This window comes from Micromys minutus (genome assembly GCF_963924665.1).
Source record: "Micromys minutus genome assembly, chromosome: 6".
Classification (NCBI taxonomy): domain Eukaryota; kingdom Metazoa; phylum Chordata; class Mammalia; order Rodentia; family Muridae; genus Micromys; species Micromys minutus.
In genome coordinates, this window is record NC_137975.1 from 69363604 (window position 1) to 69384597 (window position 20994).

Genomic DNA, 20994 nt, shown 5'->3' on the forward strand with positions numbered 1-20994 from the left:
TGTTTGTTTTTTTAGGAGAAAAAGGTTTTAAGGAATAAACTTTCAAGGATTTTAAGAGAAATCTGTGCTAAGGTGAGTTGGTAAATCCTGATTAGACAGGTTAGCTAGTGTAGCCAAATAATGAATTCTGACTGGTGGACCTTGGTGTTTACTCTCAGGAAATGAGTCAGTGGCCAAATGGGGGAATAGACCTTGAGAGCTAGCTTTGGGAATAAAATAAAACTATTTAGCAAGGGAAAAAGAAGGAGAAAGGTCAAAATTGTTGGGTGCCAAATTTACTATGCTTGGGCCTGCTAGAGAGCTGGTCACAGAGAGGTTTCTCTGTGCCTGAAGGAGAAAGACTTTTGATAAAGGTTCTCCATGTTAAAAAAAACCTTCATTATTGGGTTTTATAATTTTAAAAATTAAAAACATATACTGTCTTGTAAAAATCAAATGTTTCCAGTTGTCACTGTGTTTTTCACAACTTAGTCTAGAACATGCAAAAGACCTTCACAAATTCAAGCCAGAAAGGATCCCATTACTTTGAGGGGAAGTGGACACTGCATCCCACTCCTAACCAGAAGCTATTTGGAGTTGGTACCAGCTGGGTGTGGTGGTTTGAGTAGGTATGATGCCCACAGATTCATGTGTTTGAATGCTTGGCCCATAGAGAGTGACACTATTAGGAAGTGTGGTCTTGTTGGAGTGGGTGTGGCCTTGCTGGAGAAAGTGTGTCATTGTGGAGGTGTGCTTTGTGGTCTTGTATGCTCAGACTAGACCTAGTGTCAGACTCCTGCTGCCTGTGGAGCAGGGTATAGAACTTTCAGCTTCTTCCTCTCCATGGCAATAATGCACTAAGCCTCTGAAACTGTAAGAGTTGCCAGGGGTATGATATCTGAGGGGACTCTGGCCAGCTTGAGCCTGGGGGGTAAGGGGGTGGGGGTGAGGGGGGTGGAGGGGTTGGGGGGGAGAGCATGGTTCTGGCAGGCCTTGCCCTTCTTTCTTATTTCCTGTGACTTGCTAGCAGCTGTTCTAGATCACATTCCTAAAAGCTAGCTCCCAAGGTCTATTCCCTTATTTGGCCACTTGTACTTTCTAAGGCTGACTTCAAAGTACAGTAAGCAAAAGCTCCCATTGGGGAGGGGGCTTGGAGGAGGGATTGTGGGAGGGACTGATGGGGAGGAGGTCAGTGAGAGGGATGTAAAGTGACTAAGTAAAAAATAACTTTTTAAAAAAAGTACACATAGGCAACGTCCCCAGGCTCACCCAATTAACATGCCCAATTAAAATTAAACACCTCATCCTAACACAAGGATTTCCCCTTTCCCTTTAGAAACTATGCCTATGGGCCATGTCTGTCTCCTCTTTATTCTGAGACGGTCCAATGTCCTACTCCAGGACAAATATCCCTGCCCCCTCTCCTTTGTCCCCTTCCCCTTGTCCTTTTATCTCCTATCCTTGTCCCTTATTCCCTGCCTTTTGTCTCTCTGGGGCAAATACATCTTGTTTGTGCAAAGAGCTTGGTGTTCTGAGCCATTTCCAACCCTTATGCTTCTCAGTTCTCTTTGATTCTCAATCCAGTGCCCAAAATACAAAAATGCATTGCTGCTTTTTTAGTTATTTTGTTATAGCATCACACCTCTTCTTACAGATTCTTGAGAGATAAAGACCCAAAAAGAAACGTATTCATAAACACGCTGACAGATAAAAATAGTAAAATGACTTACTTGATTCTGGAAGTTCCAAAACTATCGTTGATGATATGGAAATTCAGAAGACAAAGTGATGTGTTTTGTTCTGAATCTAAGCTGAAGGCTGTTCAAAGATAAGCCTTTTGTCCTGCTGATGTCTTTAATGGATTGATGAAAAATTTGCTTTACCACTGACTCAGATGTTTAGCTTATTAAAAAACACACATCTGCACACATACCTATTTAGCCACATATTTATCTGGACACCACATGACCCACTTAAGTTGACATACAAAATTATGTAAAAATAATATTTTCCTTTTTAAAAATAAGTGTCTGGTATATGAGAATGAGGTTGTAGTGGTTTGAGGATGGCCTCTATGGATAGGCTTATATCTGAAAGCTTAGTCTCTAGTTGGTAGAAGACTGTAGGGAAGGCTTAGAAGGTGTGAGGGGAAGTATGTTACTGGGGTGCTTCATGGTTATTGTTTCAACATAAACATTTTCAGGTGCTACTACACCTGCAAGCCTGCTGCACACCTACCACAGTGGCCATGGACTCACCTCTAAAACTGTAAGCAAGCCCCCAATAAACTCTTTTTTCTATAAGTTGCCTTGGTTATGGTGTCTCTCTCTCTCTCTTCACAGCAATAAAAAGTAACTAAGACAGAGCACACTAGATAAATGGATAAAAAATGTGTACATATAATATGCAGTAAAGTTTTATTCAGCCAAAAATAATGAGTTCTATTATTTGTAGGAAAATGGGTAGAACCAGAGATAATCATGTTAAATAAATAAGGCTGATAAGGAAAATATCACTAGTTTTAATATGTGAAGTATAGATTTTAAAAAACAAATATATATGTGTATGTATATATGTATATGTATAGAATAGAAATGTACTATATGTGTGTATATGAATGTATGAATGTAGAAGGACTATTTGTGGAGGAAGGAAGCCAGTGCACAGGGGTGAATAAGAGAGGGGAATAGGTAAAGGAATATGAACAATGTACAATGACATGCCATGAGAGAAAAATTCCATAGTGACACCCCTTTCTGTAGGTTCATTTTTCAAAAAGAACAGAGCACGTTGACCTAAAAATGTTTTAGACATTCAGTTTCTGGTAGACAAGAGAGCATGGCTGTACAGTGTGGTCTGAAGGCCAGGCAAGTCCAAGGTGACAAGACTGAACTACCCAAATGGAAGCAAAAAAGAACCTGGAGCTCAGGACAGCAAGCCATGAACTCTCTAAGCTGTTTGCCTATTTCCTCATATGGAAAATAAGGTTTAGGAAGCATCATGTGAACACCAGATGATAACCTATGTAAAAAAGACTTAGAGAAGTACCCAGCTGGATGAATTTCAGATATAGAAAATATACTAGGAATTCTAATTTATCTAGAAACACTGTCATTTATTTTCCCCGTATTAGAAGAGGCGAAGAATTCTCTGTAATATCACTTTTAGGGAATGTTAATTTTAAAATCCACATACCATGTGTCTTAGGGTTTTATTGCTAAAAAGAAACACAGTGACCAAGGCAACTCTTAAAAGGGACAATATTAAGTTGGGCCTGGCTTACAGTTTCAGGGATTCAGTCCATATCATCATGTCCAGAAGGATGGCAATGTCCAGGCAGGCATGGTGCTAGAGAGGGAGCTGAGAGTTCTACATCTTGGTTGAAATGCAGCAACAGGAGGCAGTCTTCCACAGGCAACCAGGAGGAGTCTCTCTTCTGTACTGGGTAGACCTTGAGTTCAGGACATCAAAGCCCACCCCCACAGTGACACACTTCTTCCAACAAGACCATACCTCCTACAGTGCCACTCCCTGGGCCAAGCATATTCAAACCACCACATTCCACTCCCGGATACTGACAGGCTTGATAAAAACACTTGAGTCTATGAAAGCTATACCTAGCCATAACAAAATGCAAAATACATTTAGTCCAATTACAAAAGCTCCCATAGTCAACAGCAGTCTCAACAATGTTTAAAAGTCTAAAGTTCAAAAGTCTCTTCTGGGATTCATGTAATTTCCTAATCATAATTCCCTATAAAATCAAAATCAAAAAGTAGATTACATACTTCCAACATTAAAGGATATATGTTACCATTCAAAAGACATCCTAGAGAGGAAATACTGGACCAAAGCAAGACAAAAAAAAAAAAAAAAAAAAAAAAAAAAAAAAAAAAAAAAAAAAAAATCAGCGGGGCAAACTCCAAACAGCAAGACATCTCCACATTGGATGCCAACATGTTCCTCAGATCTATAACTCCTTTCAGCTTTATTGACTGCAGCAAACTTCTTTCTCTTGGCCTGGTTTCAGTCCCTGTTAGCATCTTTCCTCAGCAGCAATTTATGGCTCTGGCATTTTTAACATCTTGGGGTATCCAAGGTAACTTCAACTTTACAGCTTCTTGTTCCAAGGTCTGGAATCCACACATGATCTTCCAGGATACTCCAAAGGGCTTGGGTCACTGTCTAGCTCTGCCCTCTGCACTCTAGGCTCAGGTTGATCTAGTCCACTGCTGCTGCATGGTACTGGCATCTCCAGTATGCTGGGGTCTTCCACTGCAACTAGGCTTCACCAATAGCCTCTCAAAGTCTCTCATGGTGCCAAGCTTCAGCTTCTTTGCATGATCCCTTCAGTCCTGGGCTGTCAACTGCAACCGAGACTGGACCTTCACTAATGGCCTTTCTTTGGCCTCTCACAGTGCCCAAGACTCAGCTACTCTCCAATGGCCCCTTTATGAAATTCAAAACTGGTACTACCTGGGTGATTCTTACACATTACCAAGTTTGGAACAGGATGACGTCTGTCTCTGGAACACAGATTCTTTGTTTTCTCAGAAAACACGTTCTAGAAGATTTCACCCCAGTAATGCTGGTCTCTTAATAATCACCACCAATTTCTTAGCTTCAGCTAACTAGCATCAATTGTCCCAATAACCCCTTCTACTTTTGACTCTAAAGCCACATAGCTGAAGTCACCGAGTTCTGCTCACCGAGTGGGTACTGGAACATGCACCTCCTCGTTCTATTACATCATCACTAGCCTTCTGTTTGCCGACTCCTTCACTACCTAAACTTGGCTGTCTTGGAATTTGCTTTGTAGACTGACCTTGAACTCAGAGATCTGCTTGCCTCTGTCTCCTAGATGCTGAGGTTAAAGGCATGTACCGCTATACCTAGCCCTAAGCCTTTCTTTATTTGTAACTTGCTTTGTACCAGGGCAGTGAGAACCTGAGAGTATACCACCATACCTAGGCCTAAGCTTCTCATGGCCACAGTGCCTCAAGATCCACATCAAAAGCATGTGTCTTTCAGCCTCAAAATCTGGATCGCATGTGTGCCCTCCATTTCTGGATTGTAGTTCATTCCAGAGTAAAAGTTGAAGTGGAAACAATAGCCAGGTTATAAAAACTCCTAACATGATATAACTCTCCCTCATCCACTGTGAATCTGTAAGTGTAGCTGGGTGGGATCTTGTCCCAAGTCACCAGTCCCTTTATTTCATTTAATATTCTTGAACACAGGATTTAGCTTCATTCCACTTCTTGGTGCCCCTTTACTCTTTGGACCATGCATTTTGTATTGCTATGCTTGATCAGAACACTCTTCATGAGAGTAAACCAGAGGACAAAGTGTATACTGTTTCTTTTCTTTCTTCCTTTCTTTCATTTTTCTTCCTTCCTTCCTTCCTTCCTTCCTTCCTTCCTTTCTTTCTTTCTCTTTCTTTCTTTCTTTCTTTCTTTCTTTTTTTCTTTCTTCCTTCCTTCCTTCCTTCCTTCCTTTCTTTCTTTTTCCTTTTCTCTTTCTTTCTTTTTTTTTTTTGAGACTTCCTTTGTCAATGCAATTAATCTGAGTCTCTTCACCTTAGCCTCAGGCAGACTCTTCAGATAAGGGCAAAAAACAGCCACATTCTTCACTAAAATATTACAAGAGCAGTCTCTAGGCCACATACTACCATTTCTCTCCTCCGAAACCTGTTGAGCTAGGTTCCCACAGTTCGAATCTCCCTCAGCACCACTGTCTCCTATGCTTTTACTAGGATGGTCCATTAAGCCCTATTTAAAGCATTCTACTGCTTTCCATAGTCCCCAAATTTGTCCACAGTTACATCCCTCTAAACAAAAACATGGTTAGGTCTATCACAACACTACCCCAGTTCCTGGTACCAATTTCTGTCTCAGTTAGGGTTTTACTGCTCTGAAGAGACACCGTGACCAAGACAACTCTTATAAAGGACAACATTTAATTGGGGATGGCTTACAGGTTCAGAGTTTCAGTCCATTGTCATCATGTCAGGAATGGATGGCAGTGTCCCAGGCAGACATAATACTAGAGAATGAGCCGAGAGTTCTGCGTCTTGATTGAAAGGCAGCGTCAGGAGACTATCTTCTGCAGGTAACCAAGAGGCTCTCTTCCGTATTGGGTGGAGCCTGAGTACAGGACCTAAAAGCCCACACTTACAGTGACACACTTCCTCCAACAAGGCCACACCTATTCCAGCAAGGTCAGGTTCCTATGGACCAAGCATATTCAAAGTACCACAGCATATGCTGTGAAACAGTTAAATAAAAGAATTTTAAATAAAAGACATTCTGCATACCAGCTAAACATTATTTCATTAAGCTCCTGGCCCATAATGCCAAATTCTTTGACCTCACTACTTCAAGAACACTCTGTGACTAAGGAGCACCTCTAGAATGCTGGGCTTCCAGATGATTACACGTGGCTCAACATTGTCTTCCTGCAGTTCAGTCACTTTCGTTATAAGAAAACCTGAATTTGTTTCAGAGCAATTGGTGTATTGGGGAGGTGTCTAAGCAGAGTGTGATTTTCACATTTGCCTATGTGTGAGTTTTCTCTGCAAGAAATAGTAACTGGGGAAAGGAGCAGACTGCGGAACTCCACATGAGGAGTCCAAACCCCATACAGTCCCACACTTCAATCATCTTCCAGCTGTCCAGACTTCCTTCAGGGGTAGGACACATACTCACAGGCAAGATGGACACTGAATAAAATGATCCCATTCCTTAGGGAAGAAAGAACTGCTCCATTTGCATTTCCCCTCACCAAACTCACTGGCGCAGTGAAGAAGACTCCCAAATGCACGAGAATCACATTTCCTTCTGACATTAGATCCCATGCATGAGAAGAGAAATAAGACCATGCAGCCAGGCGGTAGCACCTAGCACACAGTTGACCCAGGAGTCTGGTCTCAGCATAGAGACATGAGGCCACTGACACAGGCCCCTCCCAGGGAGAGAAGTTCTCAAACAGCTTAGCAACCTGGAACCTCTCAGAGGTCTAGCAGCAAGGTAGGAAACTGAGGAAAGGCCAAGCAGGAGCTGACACAGAGGACACGGAGGGATGGCTTGCTTCTCCTGGCTTGCTCAGCCTGCTTTCTTATAGAACCCAGGTCTACCAGCCCAGGGATGGCACCACCCACAATGGGCTGGGCCCTCCCCCCTTGATCACTAGTTGAGAAAATGCCTTACAGCTGGATCTCATGGAGGCATTTCCTCAACTGAGGCTCCTTTCTCTGTGATAACTCCAGCTTGTGTCAAGTTGACACAAAACCGGCCAGCGCAAATGCTTATCTTCTTCGTCCACAATTTCACTTGCTGCTAACTGTTGTTTAAGTGGAAAATTCCAGAAGTAATAAAAATTCCCAACTTTTAGCCTGAGTAGTGATACTGCCCTGCTCTGCCCACACCACAGTGTGAATTTTTCCCTTCTCAGAATATCCACTCAGTCCGTGCCTGCCCAAGCGTCAGTTACTACAGTTATCAGGCGTCTGGATTATTAGATTCACTAACAGGATGATCATTATTTTACTTAATAACCAATGACTCCAGAAGGCAACAATACATAGGGTGGAAAGTCTGTGATACCAAGCAGGCTTGCCAAACTAGCTCAGTATTTAAGTAAAAACATGGATGTGGCCAAGTTTTAATAAGAAGTGGGGGTGGGGAGTGAGGGAGGGGAAAACTCATATACCGAGGATGCTAAATCTGCAACTTGAGCAAACCATCCACTGTGAAATTGTGAAGGAAAAGGAAGTCCGTGTCAGTTTCTGGATCACAGCTCAAACTGTTTGAGAACCCCTATTAAAGTAGGTTAAAAAAAATCTAAGCCTACATTTGTTTGGTTCTGTTTACACACACACACTCACACACACACACACACACACACACACACACACACACAGGCACACACACACACACACACACACACACACACACACACACACCGTTCCCCATGCTGGTCTTTGCAGCGTGGTACTACCCGCAGTTCCAGGCATCCAGGGTGTTGAGAACACATTCTTCTGTGGATAAAATGGAACTATTTAGGAAACGGGTAAATCCTCTAGGCTTGTGTGCAGTAACTGACAGTGATCTGGCCGGTTGTTTTACAAGGGCCTTCATGTTCACCTAAATCACAGTCAGAATTATTCCTTTAGACAGAGGGAAACTGGTTTCTGAGCCCGCTCTTAGTCGGAGTCTTTGGCTATGAGATCTTGTTGCCCAACTGATCCAGGTAAAAGGGACACCTGGCAAAAACTACCCCAGTATGATCCCTGGGCCAGAATCATGTTAGAAGAGTAATTTGAGGGTCACTGAACAGGACAGTCAGCTCTGTGGACTGTTTTTCCAAGCATGCCCGTAATGGCGAGAATGCAGCGGGGGCAGCTTGGTAAGGCTGAGGTTTTTCTCTGCCAGGTCTCAGAACCTTAGGTAGCTTCTATGTCAGCAGGTCTCAGTCTGCTGGTCGAGTGATCCTTTCACTCGCCTAAAACCACTGGAAAACTCATTATGATTCAAAACAGTAGTAAAGTTGAAGCAATGAAATAGCAATGGGAATAGTTTTATGGTGGTGGTGGCGGGTCGTCATCACAACCCGCTCGAGGAACTAACTTAAAGGGCCACAGCATTAGGAAGGTTGAGAACCACTGCTGTCTAGACTCCTCAGCCCCGCCCACCCCGCCCCGCCCCCACGGCTGAACCAAGGAAGCCCATTGGAGAAACCAGAGAGGGTAGAGCTTATAGAGGGGGTGGCAGCACTGGATGTCCCTGTGGCTTCTCTGAACTGTCAAACTGCCCATTTCTACCGTATTCATCTGGGAAGCCCATCTGACTTCACATAAACAGAAGATGACTTTCTTTCTCTTCCCTAGGTCATTTAGATGCCTCTGACCTTCACCCCAGCACAGATCCCGACACAAGCTGGCTCTGAGAGGGAAGGCTATAGAAGATTCGCCAGCCCCATCCTCCGGATCCCCGCTACCTGCTGACGTATACTGTGAATAGGCCTTTAGACTCCTGAAACCGGAGAATTCCCTGCTTCCCACAGCAGATATCTGATAGCTTCTTTTTTTTTTTTTTTTTTTACATAACCAGGCTTCTTTATCTCCTTTGAGAGATCTAACCCTCCCAACACTGCTTTTCCAGGAAAAGATTTCCAGCCCTTCCTCCGGTCCCCTGTGACCCTGAGAGCTGACCTCATAGCCTCTACCTCACTGTTCCTTAATTCTTGATTCCGTCCTCTAAAACCTTTGGCTTCTCAGTATCTGTTCCTGGCTCAAAGCAGGATATCAGTAAACGATCCTTAAAGAGAATGAATATTTTATTTCCTCCTAATCACGGGCTTGAGATCAGCGCGCTCCACTCTGTATCTGGAGGCACTTAACAAGCCAGGGTGTCGGTGAATATGGCCATGAGCCTTCTCGGTGTTTTCCATGTAGACTTGAATAATTCAGACCCCTCCCTGCATTCTCCACCACTTTTACTTCATTGGAAGCAGCTCAGAACCCCGGACTCCTGGGTTCCAAACCCAAGACTGTCAAGTCTTGCTAATAAGGAGACCACGGAATTGATCACACTCAAATGAAGAAAGGAAGGGCAGCCAATGGGCTTTAACTGGGGAGTGTCACGGCCCAACAGGGAGACATGGGCACTCTCTCAACGCTCTGCCCCGACTGGGTCCAGGGAGAAGCAGGGTAAAAGGAAGTGAAGGGGGTTTCAGAACAGTGACAGAATTTTCATTTCTCCCGCTCTGCACCACATCCCCACCACCAGGGGGCGCTTATCTCTTGGGAGAAAAGAATTTTTCCAGTGTCTATGCCTTGCAGTTTCCCACCCGGAGAGTTCTTGTTCACACTGAATTGTCTGTTAATTCTCTCAGATGACCGGACTATACACCCTGGCTGTAATTTTGAGGTCACCTGACTGGTCTACCATTATCTTCAGCGCTGAGCAGCACCTGGTAACTCCCTGAGTTGTGACCCACATTGGGTCTCTTCCCTTCAGCCTGAGTAGGAGCTCAGCACAAGAATTTCACATTTGGGTAGGTAGATTTCTAGCACCACCGCGCAGCTTAGGATTTCTCCAGAGTTCCAAGTTATCTTTGTATCAACCATGAAATTAGAAGCTAATGGGACATGTTACTAAGCAACTGGCATTTTTAACGTCTGTTTACAAATAAGAGTGAGTAAGCCACATTTCCTTAAGGTATTAGAAGTCTAAGTAGCACTAGTTCGTTTCTTTGGCAAAAACGTTACATGAAAATCCATGGAAGAAGATCCTGTTCCCAAAAGTGGTAAAAAAAAAAAAAAAAAACAAAACAAAACAAACAAAAAAAAAAAAAACAGACTTCCCTGGGAATAAACAGGATCCAGTGCTTAGAAACGCTAAGAATAAAGCCAAAATCCTATAATCCTAAAAGCCAAGAGATACAAACATTTTATAACAAGAGAATATAAACATAAATGAAAATTCTCAAAAGGAAGATGCTGAGTTAATCTATACATGCTAAAATAAATCAAAATGTTAGCATTATTTTCTGGCATTTTCAGTGTATAAAGCACATTTATATAAAATAATGGCATGCAAAGATGGCCTGAAACTTCTGAAGAAAAAGTAATAGCGAAGAGGAGACTCATTTCCCTAAATATGAAAAACCCTGGGCATAATGGGAGTAGTGTCACAGTAGCCGCGAGTTAGGAAATGTCAGAGATGACTATGTCAGCAATGTCACTACTGGAAGTATTGTTTGGATGTGTGTGTGCATGTGTGTGTGTATACACATATATGCACATCGAAGTGACAAGTATGCAAGCATGCTAACATACCATGGGTTGTAGCGTCACCCATCCACTCTCCATGTATATGGAGTATGTGTGCACCTCAAATCTGCTCCCTTGCCCATTTGCTGGAATACAGCATTAAGTCCGGTCTCCATGTTGTAAATCAGAGCTCCAGATTTATTATCCTATGTAACTGCAACTTTGTGCCCTTTGACCAATATGTTTTATTTATCCTAGTCCCCCCCTCCCGCCACCTATAACTATTGGTCTATTATTTTATTTTATATATTCATTTTGCTTGTTTTTTTTTTTTTTTTTTTTTTTTTTTTTTTTTTTTTTTTTTTGGTTTTGTTTTTTTAGATTTAAAAGCGTGCGCACTCCTTTTGACCTTGCAGGCTTCCTTGGAGAAACAGTTCCTAAGGAAACAATAACAAAGGACCCCAAAGACGTGTGTGGAAGTAATGCTTATAATAAACCAAAGTAGGAAAAGGTCTAAATGTTTGAAGCTAGAGAAACAGATGAATAATTTATGAGATGTGCCTTCCAGAGACACTATTCAGCCAACTGCGGATGGCCCAGCCCTGAATTCACGGCGTAGACAAGACTCGTGTGGGGACAAAGCAGGCATCCCTCTGGTACACGAAGTGCTCCCTCAGTGGCTCTGAGTGAGGTTTACGGAAATCTTTCCTTTAGCTTTATTGTTGTATCTTTTTTGTTAAACTCTCATCTTTAAAAGGTTATGCATTTATTTATATAAAGACACCCCAGCTGCTGATTAGCAGATAGTTGTCTCCCTGAGAAACCTGGATTCCGTAGGCAGAGTGGCTTTCCTGCCGCCCACTAGTCACGCGTGGAGCTCTGGGTACTTCAGTCCAGGGGGCGGTTTATTTGGCTGGCTTCCAGGCTGTGATCTGGGTGATCCAACAATGCTGTCTTACCATGAAAAGGCCCCCAAATCCAGCAGTTCAGGGGACTGGATGTCTCAGCAGCCCTGATCTGATGCTGGGGTCCTGGAGGGTTCTTAGAGAGCAGCTAGTCTTTAGCCGATGTTGGAATCTGAAGAAATAAGACTCTAAACCCAAGGAAAGAATGCCTCAGAGACGGGGTAAAGGAACTTGCCAGCGAATGCTAGAGAAAGAAGGCAAAAGCAAAGCTCCTTTACTGCTGGCCTTTACCGAAGGCGGGGCTTCTTCCTACCTCAAAAGACCCAATCAAGATGACCCATCCCGGACATGCTTGAGTTTTAGTTGATTTCAGATGTAGTCAAGTTGACCACCATAAAGATTAGCGATCACAAACAGAGGTAAGTGGGATAGATTAAAATTTCTTATTATAGACTACAAAAAAGGAGAAAGCTTTCTGAAGTAAACCTGACACATACCACTGTTAATTTCACTTTGGCGGACATGGCTGCAGGAAGCTATCTATCACCAAGTTATTACTAGGAAGCATACCACATTGGCCTTTTCTTTTTCTTATTTTCTCTTTCTCTCCCTTCCCTTCCCTTTTCTCTTCCCCCCTTTCCCCCTTCCCTCCCTCTTTCTCTTTGCTTCATTTCATATTTGACTACAGAAAGGCTTCAAGCAGTTGAGAGTCTGTTTGATCGTAGCAAAGTGAAGCCTGGAAGACGGGTTGTAGCTCTGAAGCTGTGGCTGCTTGACGTATTAGACAGTTCCTTCCCCAGATCTAGGCTTGAACAACGGATGCCCAGGGCAACAAAGATTCCTGTTCTGAGACCTTGTTAACAGTGAGGGGTGGGCTGGCTCCAGTTCTCTCTGCTTTCTGTCACCAGGGAACACCCCCCCCAGGTTCCCAAGAACCACACCTCTTCCTCCTTTTTTCTTTTCTTCTTCATCCTAGGAAACCAGGACCCAGCTATCAGAGGGAGGAGGCAGGGACTCCTGTGCTGTCAAGCATAGGTAAGGCAGCAGCTTTTTTTTTTTTTTTTTTTTTTTTTAAGCAGTGGTCAGACAGGTTAATTGGACACTGAAAGCCTTTATTCTGGATGGGGGTTAGGACGTATAGAGCCAGATAAAGGAGTCCAAAAGACACCCCCTCTGTTTCCGGGAGTTCTACGGATAGGGTACTTCATAGTATTTAAGAGTACTTTTGTACTCATTCTGTAGGAGGTCATCTACACACACACTCACACACACACACAGACACACACACAGACACACACAGACACACACACACACACACACGGCGGGGGGGGGAGATCACGCTAATATTTGTTCTGAATTAGGGGCTCAGTAGGAATTTAAGACCCAGTGGCCTTAGTATACACCCCCCCCCTCAACATACACACTATACTGAGATAATAATGAGGAAAAAATAAAACCCACACCAGTTACACCGCAAGAGGAGACCATAGGGACAGAATGAATAGCCCCATAAACCACCGGAGCAAGAATGGCAGGACCAGAGGCCAAGTCCGGACTATAAAATGTTGCCTTAGTTTCTCTCCTTACTTATGTAACCGCTGGCTAGAGACAACAGATCTTTAGGGTGAGCATCCTGTCTTCTCAGATCGCTGGCTGAGGAACAAAACCAGTTCCAAGACAGACCCCGTGACACCCAGGCACCTATCACGTTCGTGCGCCCCCCAGACACTCCCCCCCCACCACACTCAGTTTCCATGCCGACATCAACTTCTGTTACTTTAGAACAGAGGCTGTGGGGCGAGGCAGCTTGGAAGGAAGCAGGCTTCACTCAGCAATCTGGTCCTGACTTGATTCTGCCAGAAAAAGACTGGGTGGGGTTCAGTCGGGGATGGCTGGGTGGGAGTTTTCCTATCCTCGGAAAAGAAGTCTACTCAGCTGCCAGCAGTGGCGCTGGGAGGAGGGGCATGACTATTGTGAGCTGTAGAGAGCCTAATTCTAACCGGTGGGCCTCCCCTGACTTGCTTAGAGATGGCCAGAAGTGAGAAATGTGCGTCTGCAGCCCCGGAGCCCCAGCGGAACATTCTGGGTCATAGACCACTGAGAGAAACCAAATTGAAACTCGAGGCAGGAACCTGGAGGCAGGAACTCAAACAGAAGCCTTAGAAGAATGTTGTTTACTTGCTTGCTCCACATAGCTTGCTCATCTTTCTTTCATGTATATCTCAGAACCAGCTGCCCAGGGGTGGCAGCACCCACAGTGAGGTAGGCTTACCCACGTCAATCATTCTCGTGGGACCCCCACATCCATCCATCATTATTATCGGACGATCTCAACCCGCCAGTTTTCTGGATATGAATGACACAGAAACTTATATGTATCTATGAGTTCTTAGGCCTTATAGCTTAAGCTTGTTCCTAACTAGCATATAACTTAATAACCCATTTATATTAGTCCACATTTACCACATGGCCCGATACCTCTCATTCTGTCCCAGTGAGTCCAGCGTCCTCCACGTCAGGTTGGCTAGTCCCGCGCCTGATTCTACCCACAGTTCCTATCTCTGCTCGGATGTTCTGCCTTCCCTGTCCTGCCCTACCACACAACCTCAGCTCTTCATTAAACGAATCGGAAAGTGTTTTGGGAGAAGAAGTTTACAAAACACTGAGCCCCCCCCGCCCCCCCCCCCCAGCTTTATAAAAATAACAACACCAAAGTTTGGACCGAATTCTGCTCTCTTCAGGCACAGAAATCAGCATTTGAACAAAATAAATAAAAAAACAGCCTTTCTATGGCGTCATTAGAAGATTATCCCAGGAAGCTATAAATCAAGAAAATGCCTGGTAGATTTGCCTCAAGCAATCTGATGAAGGCATTTTTGCAGTTGAGATTCCTTTTCACAAATGCCTCTAACAAAAACCCAAATACACTAGGAAACCCAGACATCACTGTTTAGGAGCAAAGAAAAGGAAGCCTTTGCTGAAGATTCTTTGAAGCCAGGACACAGGGATGACATTTCTTTTCTTTTTCTTTCTTTTTTCTTTTTTTAAGATTTGTTTATTTACTGTATGTAAATACACAGTCTTCAGACACATCAGAAGAGAACATCAGATCTCATTACAGATGATTGTGAGCCACCATGTGGTTGCTGGGACTTGAACTCAGGACCTCTGGAAGAGCAGCCAGTGTTCTTAACCATTGAGCCATCTCTCCAGCCCACGGGATGACATTTCACACGGAGCCTGGCTTAGTTGTGTTTAGGAAAGGTGTCAGTCTATATTAGGGGTCATCTACGAACCTGGCACGGCTCCAAAAGCTGGGGCTGTGGTAATAATCAAGACAATGAAGCTGCTGACCCTAAGGAATGCACTTTTGGAAGGAATTATGACCTGAATCCTAGACTTACACAAGTTTGTGCTTAGCAAGTACTCATTTTTGCTGATTGAGGCCAGTTGTCCCGACTAGACATGGCCTTAAGGAATGTTCTTTCCTCTTTCGTTTCCTCCCTCCCTTCCTTTTGCCACCCTTATCTTTTCCTGCTTGTCCTTAAACTCCTGAACTCGAAGTGACTGCCCTGCCTCAGCACAGCTGAGCTATTCTTTGTAGATGTCACTCTGACAACCTCCAAGAACTCACATGTTCCCTGGTTAAGAACCAAAGCATTTGGACTTCAGGGCCTTCCCCCAGCTAAAGGCCAAGGCATTTGGACTTCAGGGCCCTCCCCCTGTTAAAGGCCAAGGTATTTGGACTTCAGGGCCTTCCCCCTGTTAAAAGCCAAGGCATTTGGACTTCAGGGCTCTGAACAGTGTCCCAATCCCCATCTTTTTTATGTTCCCTCCCATTTTGTCACAGATTTTGGTAATTGACCCAGGAACATCTAAGCTTGTTCTGAGCTGTGGGCTGAAGAAATAAAGGGGAGCAGGGAACAGGTTTGAGGTATCTGGGGGCACCGATCAAGGAAGAAGAAATGACCATCACTACAGGGCGAGAGCAGAACTATTCGTGTAAACATTGGATGGCTTGTCTTTCTGTGAAGTGCTTCTCCAGTTCCTAACACGTTATGGAACTGTCCTTAAAATCTTATACTATAGAATTTTAATTGTGGAAACACATGGTTTATTAGCTACTTTTCTGTTGCTGTAATGAAATAGTATTACTAAAAACAATCTATAAAAAAGAAGGGTTTATTTTGGCTCACAGTCCCAGAGGACAGAGTCCTTCATAGCAGAGGGGATAACTCCATGTGACAGTGGTGACACAGAAAGCTGGCTAATTACATTTTCTACCTCACAAAGTAAGCAGAAAGACCAGGTAGGAGGTGAGGAGAAGCTAATCACCCTCAAAGCCCAGTGACCTTTTTCCTCCAGTGAGGCTCCATCTCCTAAAGGTTCCACAACCCCCCTAAATAGCACACAGACTGGAGGCCAAGCATTCAAACACTCTGGGGGACACTTTTCATGCAACTCAGGGAGACGTTTGCATTTCCATGTTAAATTAGTGAGCAACATTTTTAGGTAACTGTCATTTTTTTTCTCTCCACAAGGCCACATTGTTATATTTGCATGTCTAAGGCATGCATTTACATTTCACATCTGTCAGTGGCCAAAGCTCGTGCACACACTTGTAGTCCTAGCATTTGGGAGACACAAGCAACAGCATCTTGAATTCAAGCCAGCTTAAGGTAAGCGGTGTGACCCTATCTCAGAGGACACCCCAGAAATGCAGTAGGAGATGAGTTTTGGCATTTAAAAATGACTGCTGTGGCAACTTCAAGTTGAGCAGTACATGAGAGAATTTGATGAGAGTGTGTTGATGATTATGTGAATTTCTGCCAAATTGGTAATACAAATGCCAAATGGTCTTGCATTCTGTAAAAACAGGGTTTTCCCCATTTATATGGACTGTTTTAATTTCATTCTATAAATTTTTATCATTTTTAGATTATAAATTTCATATTCCATTTGTTACATTTGTTACCTAGTATCATATTTCTTTAACAGATTGTAAGTAAAATTATTTCCTTAAAGTCATTTTCAGGTTATTCATTGTTAGCATGTAGAAATAGAACTAATATTTCTTGGTATTGTTCCTGTTCTTTTTAAACTTTATTCAACCCATCAGTCGACTCTAAAAACTTTTAGTAGATTACTTAGGAATTTTGATATAAAAAAATCACATACAATTAAATTTTTAGCTAGATGGATGGCTGAGTCGCTAAGAATACTGGCTTCTCTTTCAGTACCTGTGTGACAGTTCACAATCATCCACAACTCCAGTTTGAGAGGATCCAATGCCTTCTCCTGCCTGCCTTGGGCACCAGGAATGCACATGGTACACAGACACACATATCAGCAAAACACTCATATGCATGAAATAAATGATAATAAAAATTTAATATCAAAGTTAAAATATTTTTAGCAGTTTGTTTCCAACTTATACACTATGATACTGGCCTACTTTATCTAGCTAAGCTCCCAGTATTGGACAGAAATAGCAGATCAATATTCCTTTCCTGAGCAAAACGCTTTTGAGAATGACTTGAGGAACAGGGTAGGCAGAATCAGTACTCCCAAAGATGTTTATGTTCACATAGCTGGAACCAGTGAAAATGTTTGATTATGTGACAAAGGGAACAAAATGCTACCCAGCTGACCATAAAGTGACAGGATTGTCCCCACAGGTCCCTATAAGTAGACAGGATATGGGGAAGAGGGCACACCATGAAGGTAAGGACAATGTGCCTCAGTGTGCCTCACTTTGAAGATGGGGGAAGACTGCTGAGAGGCCTTAGAAGCTGGAAAAGCTGAAGAGTTAGGCACAAGAATTAGGGTTACTATTACGGTGGAACACCATGACCAAGGCAACTTGGGGAGAAAAGCGTTCATTTCAGTTTCCATTTCCAGATAACTAATAGTCCATCACCGAGGGAAGGCAGGGCAGGAGCTCAAATATGTAAACATCTTTTTTATTTCCTCAGAGGAGAGTGTGAGGTGGGAGCTGTGCTCACACCATGCAAATAGGTGACGTGGGCTTCCCAATCCTCTCCCCATCCCTACCCACCCAACTTCTTTCCCTCAAAACAAACAAACTCCCAAATACAACAGTACCCCCCCAAACCAAGAAAACACACCCTTTCCAATCTACCAACCTGTAACCAAACGAAAGCATACAAAACCCTGTGGCATCTATTATATTTTGGTCAACTACTGAACATGAGTCCTGTCCAGGAGTGTTTGATGTGCCCATTGTCACGATACTGTGGGAAGTGGGTTCTCCCTCTCCCAGCAGGTATGAATGACAGTTCAGTTGTTAATCTGTACACTAGTGGCTAGGTTTCCATCCATCCATCCATCCATCCATCCATACATACATCCATCCATCCATCCATCCATCCATCCATACATACATACATACATACATTTAAAAGATATATAAAAAATATAAAACAACAAAAGCAAACACTTTAGAGTTGGACAGGATAAACCAACAGAAGGAAAAGAGCCAAAGAGAAGGCACAAGATCCAAGACCCACGCGAATCCCATAAAAACACTAAACTGGAAGCCACAGTACATTCTCTGAGGATCTGGTACAGACCCCTGCAGACCCTGTGCTTGCTGCTTTGGTCTATGTGAGTTCAAATCAGATTTGCTCATGTTAGTCTAGCCGATCTTCTTTTCTTGGTGTTCTCTTTCCACTCTGGCTCCTACACAATTTCTACCCCCTCTTCTGAGGGGCTCTCTGAGCTCTGAGGGGAGAGATTTGATGGAATATCACATCTAGAGCTATTTTCCAAGGTCTCTCACTCTCCGTTTAATGTCCAGATGTGGGTCTCAGTATTTGTTTCCATCGGCTGCAGGAGGGAGCTTCTCTGATGATGGCTGAACATGAAACTGATCTTTGAGTATAACAGAGTATCATTAGAAGCCATTTTATCACTACATGTTTTTTCTAGACCAGTATTATTTGGTCTATCCTAATTCCCTGGGCTATCCAGTGTCAGGTCAGGTTTTTGGTCACCCAAGTAATTGTTGGGTATAAGTTACTTCAAGTGGAGTGGGTCTTAAGTCAAACTGCATTATGATTGCCCTAGCATATCTTGCAGGTAGTACACCATTGTGGATAAAGGGTACTTTGATAGTGAGTGTATTGATTGCCTTTTTGTACCAAAGATGCTGTGAATATAGGGCTGAAGGTTCTATGTAGGCAGCAACTTGACATCTCTAGGTCCAATAAAGGTGTTGACTTCAGCAATAAGGCCTTGCTATCAGTTTGTGGAAAGTAATTTAGAGTCTTGTCAACAGCCTGGGTTCTTTGAGAATTCCACGGGACCCCTTCAGCTAACAACTCAATTGGATGTGACTCACTCCCCGAACTAGAAGTTTCATTGGGTTACAAGAGATGACCAGTTGGGATTCTGTCTTCCCCATTATTTGGAAATTTCATTTCGATCACTTTCATGTATGTATATTTTTCAGTAAGCTTCTACTGTATTAGGTTTTCATGCTACCCCATAAATACCCTTAACTTTAGCTGTCATTCTCCATATTCCCTCCTATAATTCCCTCTCCTTCCTTCCCCTCAACTTGATCCTCCCATTCCAAGCCCTGCCTTCCATGCATATCTATTTCCTTTTTCTACTGAGATCTATCTGTTCCCTCTGGTCTTAATTCTATACCTAGCCTCTGTAGTTCTATGACTGTAGCTTGGTCATCATTGACTTTACATTTAATGCCTACATATATATGAATACATATCATTATTGTCTTTCTGGGTTTGGGATACCTCACTCAGAATGATTTTTTTTCTAGTTCTATCCATTTGCTGGCAAATGTAATGATGTCATTTTTTTTTAAAGTTGGCTGTGTGTACTCCATTGAGTAAATGTACCACATTTCTTTTTTTTTAAACGACTTTATTTTAAAAAACAAAGATAAATGTACAGATTTTAAACATTTTTTGCTTAAAATTATACATTTTTGTCAGTACTATTTTTTCAGATATTAAAATAATTTTTACATAAAACTATATGAATATATTTTTTAGTCAGTACTTGATTTTTTTCAAGGGCTTGACAGTATGCATTGAAAACCTAATAGTTACAATGAGCGTAAAGTACATGCAAAACAAAAGGCAACATGGAAATAGTCAAAGTCTTCTTGTTTTGTAAATATATTATTTATTTATTTTTGTTTTCTTTATATCTTGGACTTCATACAGTCTGTGAGTTGTTTCTGGGGGAGTGCAAGCCTCTGGGGTTAGCATCCCAATATCAGTGACTGCATATTATGTCTGTTCTTTTGTGACTGGGTTATCTCACTCAGGATGATATTCTCTAGATGCAGCCATTTCTTTAAGAATTTGGTTAAGTCATTGTTTCTGGTGGCTGAGTAGTATTCCATTGTGTAAATGTACCACAATTTTTGTATCCATTCATCTTCTGAAGGACATCTGGGTTCTTTCCAGCTTCTGGATATTATAAATAGAGCTGCTATGAACATTGTGGTGCATATATCTTTGTTGTGTATTAAAGTGTCTCTGGGGTATATGCCCAGAAGTGGAATAGCTGGGTCTTCAGGTAGTACTATATCCAATTTTCTGAGGTATCGCCAGACTGATTTCCAGAGTGGTTGTATTAGTTTGCAACCCCACCAACAGTGGAGAAGTGTTCCTCTTTCTCCGTAGCCTCGCCAGCATCTGCTGTCATCTGAGATTTGGATCTTGGCCAATCTGACTGGTGTGAGGTGGAATCTCAGGGTTGTTTTGATTTGCATTTCCCTGATGGCTAAGGATGTCAAGCACTTCCTCAGATGTTTCTAGGCCATTCGGTGTTCCTCAACTGAGAACGTTTTGTTTAGCTCTGTACCCCATTTTTTAATAGGGTTATTTGATTCTCTGTTGTCTAGCTTTTTGAGTTCCTTGTATACCTTGGATATTAGGCCTCTATCTGATGTGGTGTTGGTAAAGATCTTTTCCCATTTTGTTGGTTGCCTTTTTGTTTTCTTGACAATTTCCTTAGTCTTACAGAAACTATGCAATCTCATTAAGTCCCATTTGTTAATCTTTGACCTTAGAGCTTGAACCATTGGTGTTTTGTTCAGGAAATTTTCTCCTGTGCCTATGTGTTCTAAGGTTTTCCCTACTTTCTCATCTAACAGTTTCAGTGTATCTGGTTTAATGTGGAGATCTTTGATCCACTTACACTTGAGCTTTGTACAAGGAGATAAGAAAGGGTCTATTTTCATTATTCTGCATGCTGAGAGCCAGTTGGACCAACACCATTTGTTGAATAGGCTGTCCTTTTTTTATTGAATGTTTATGGCTCCTTTGTCAAAAATCA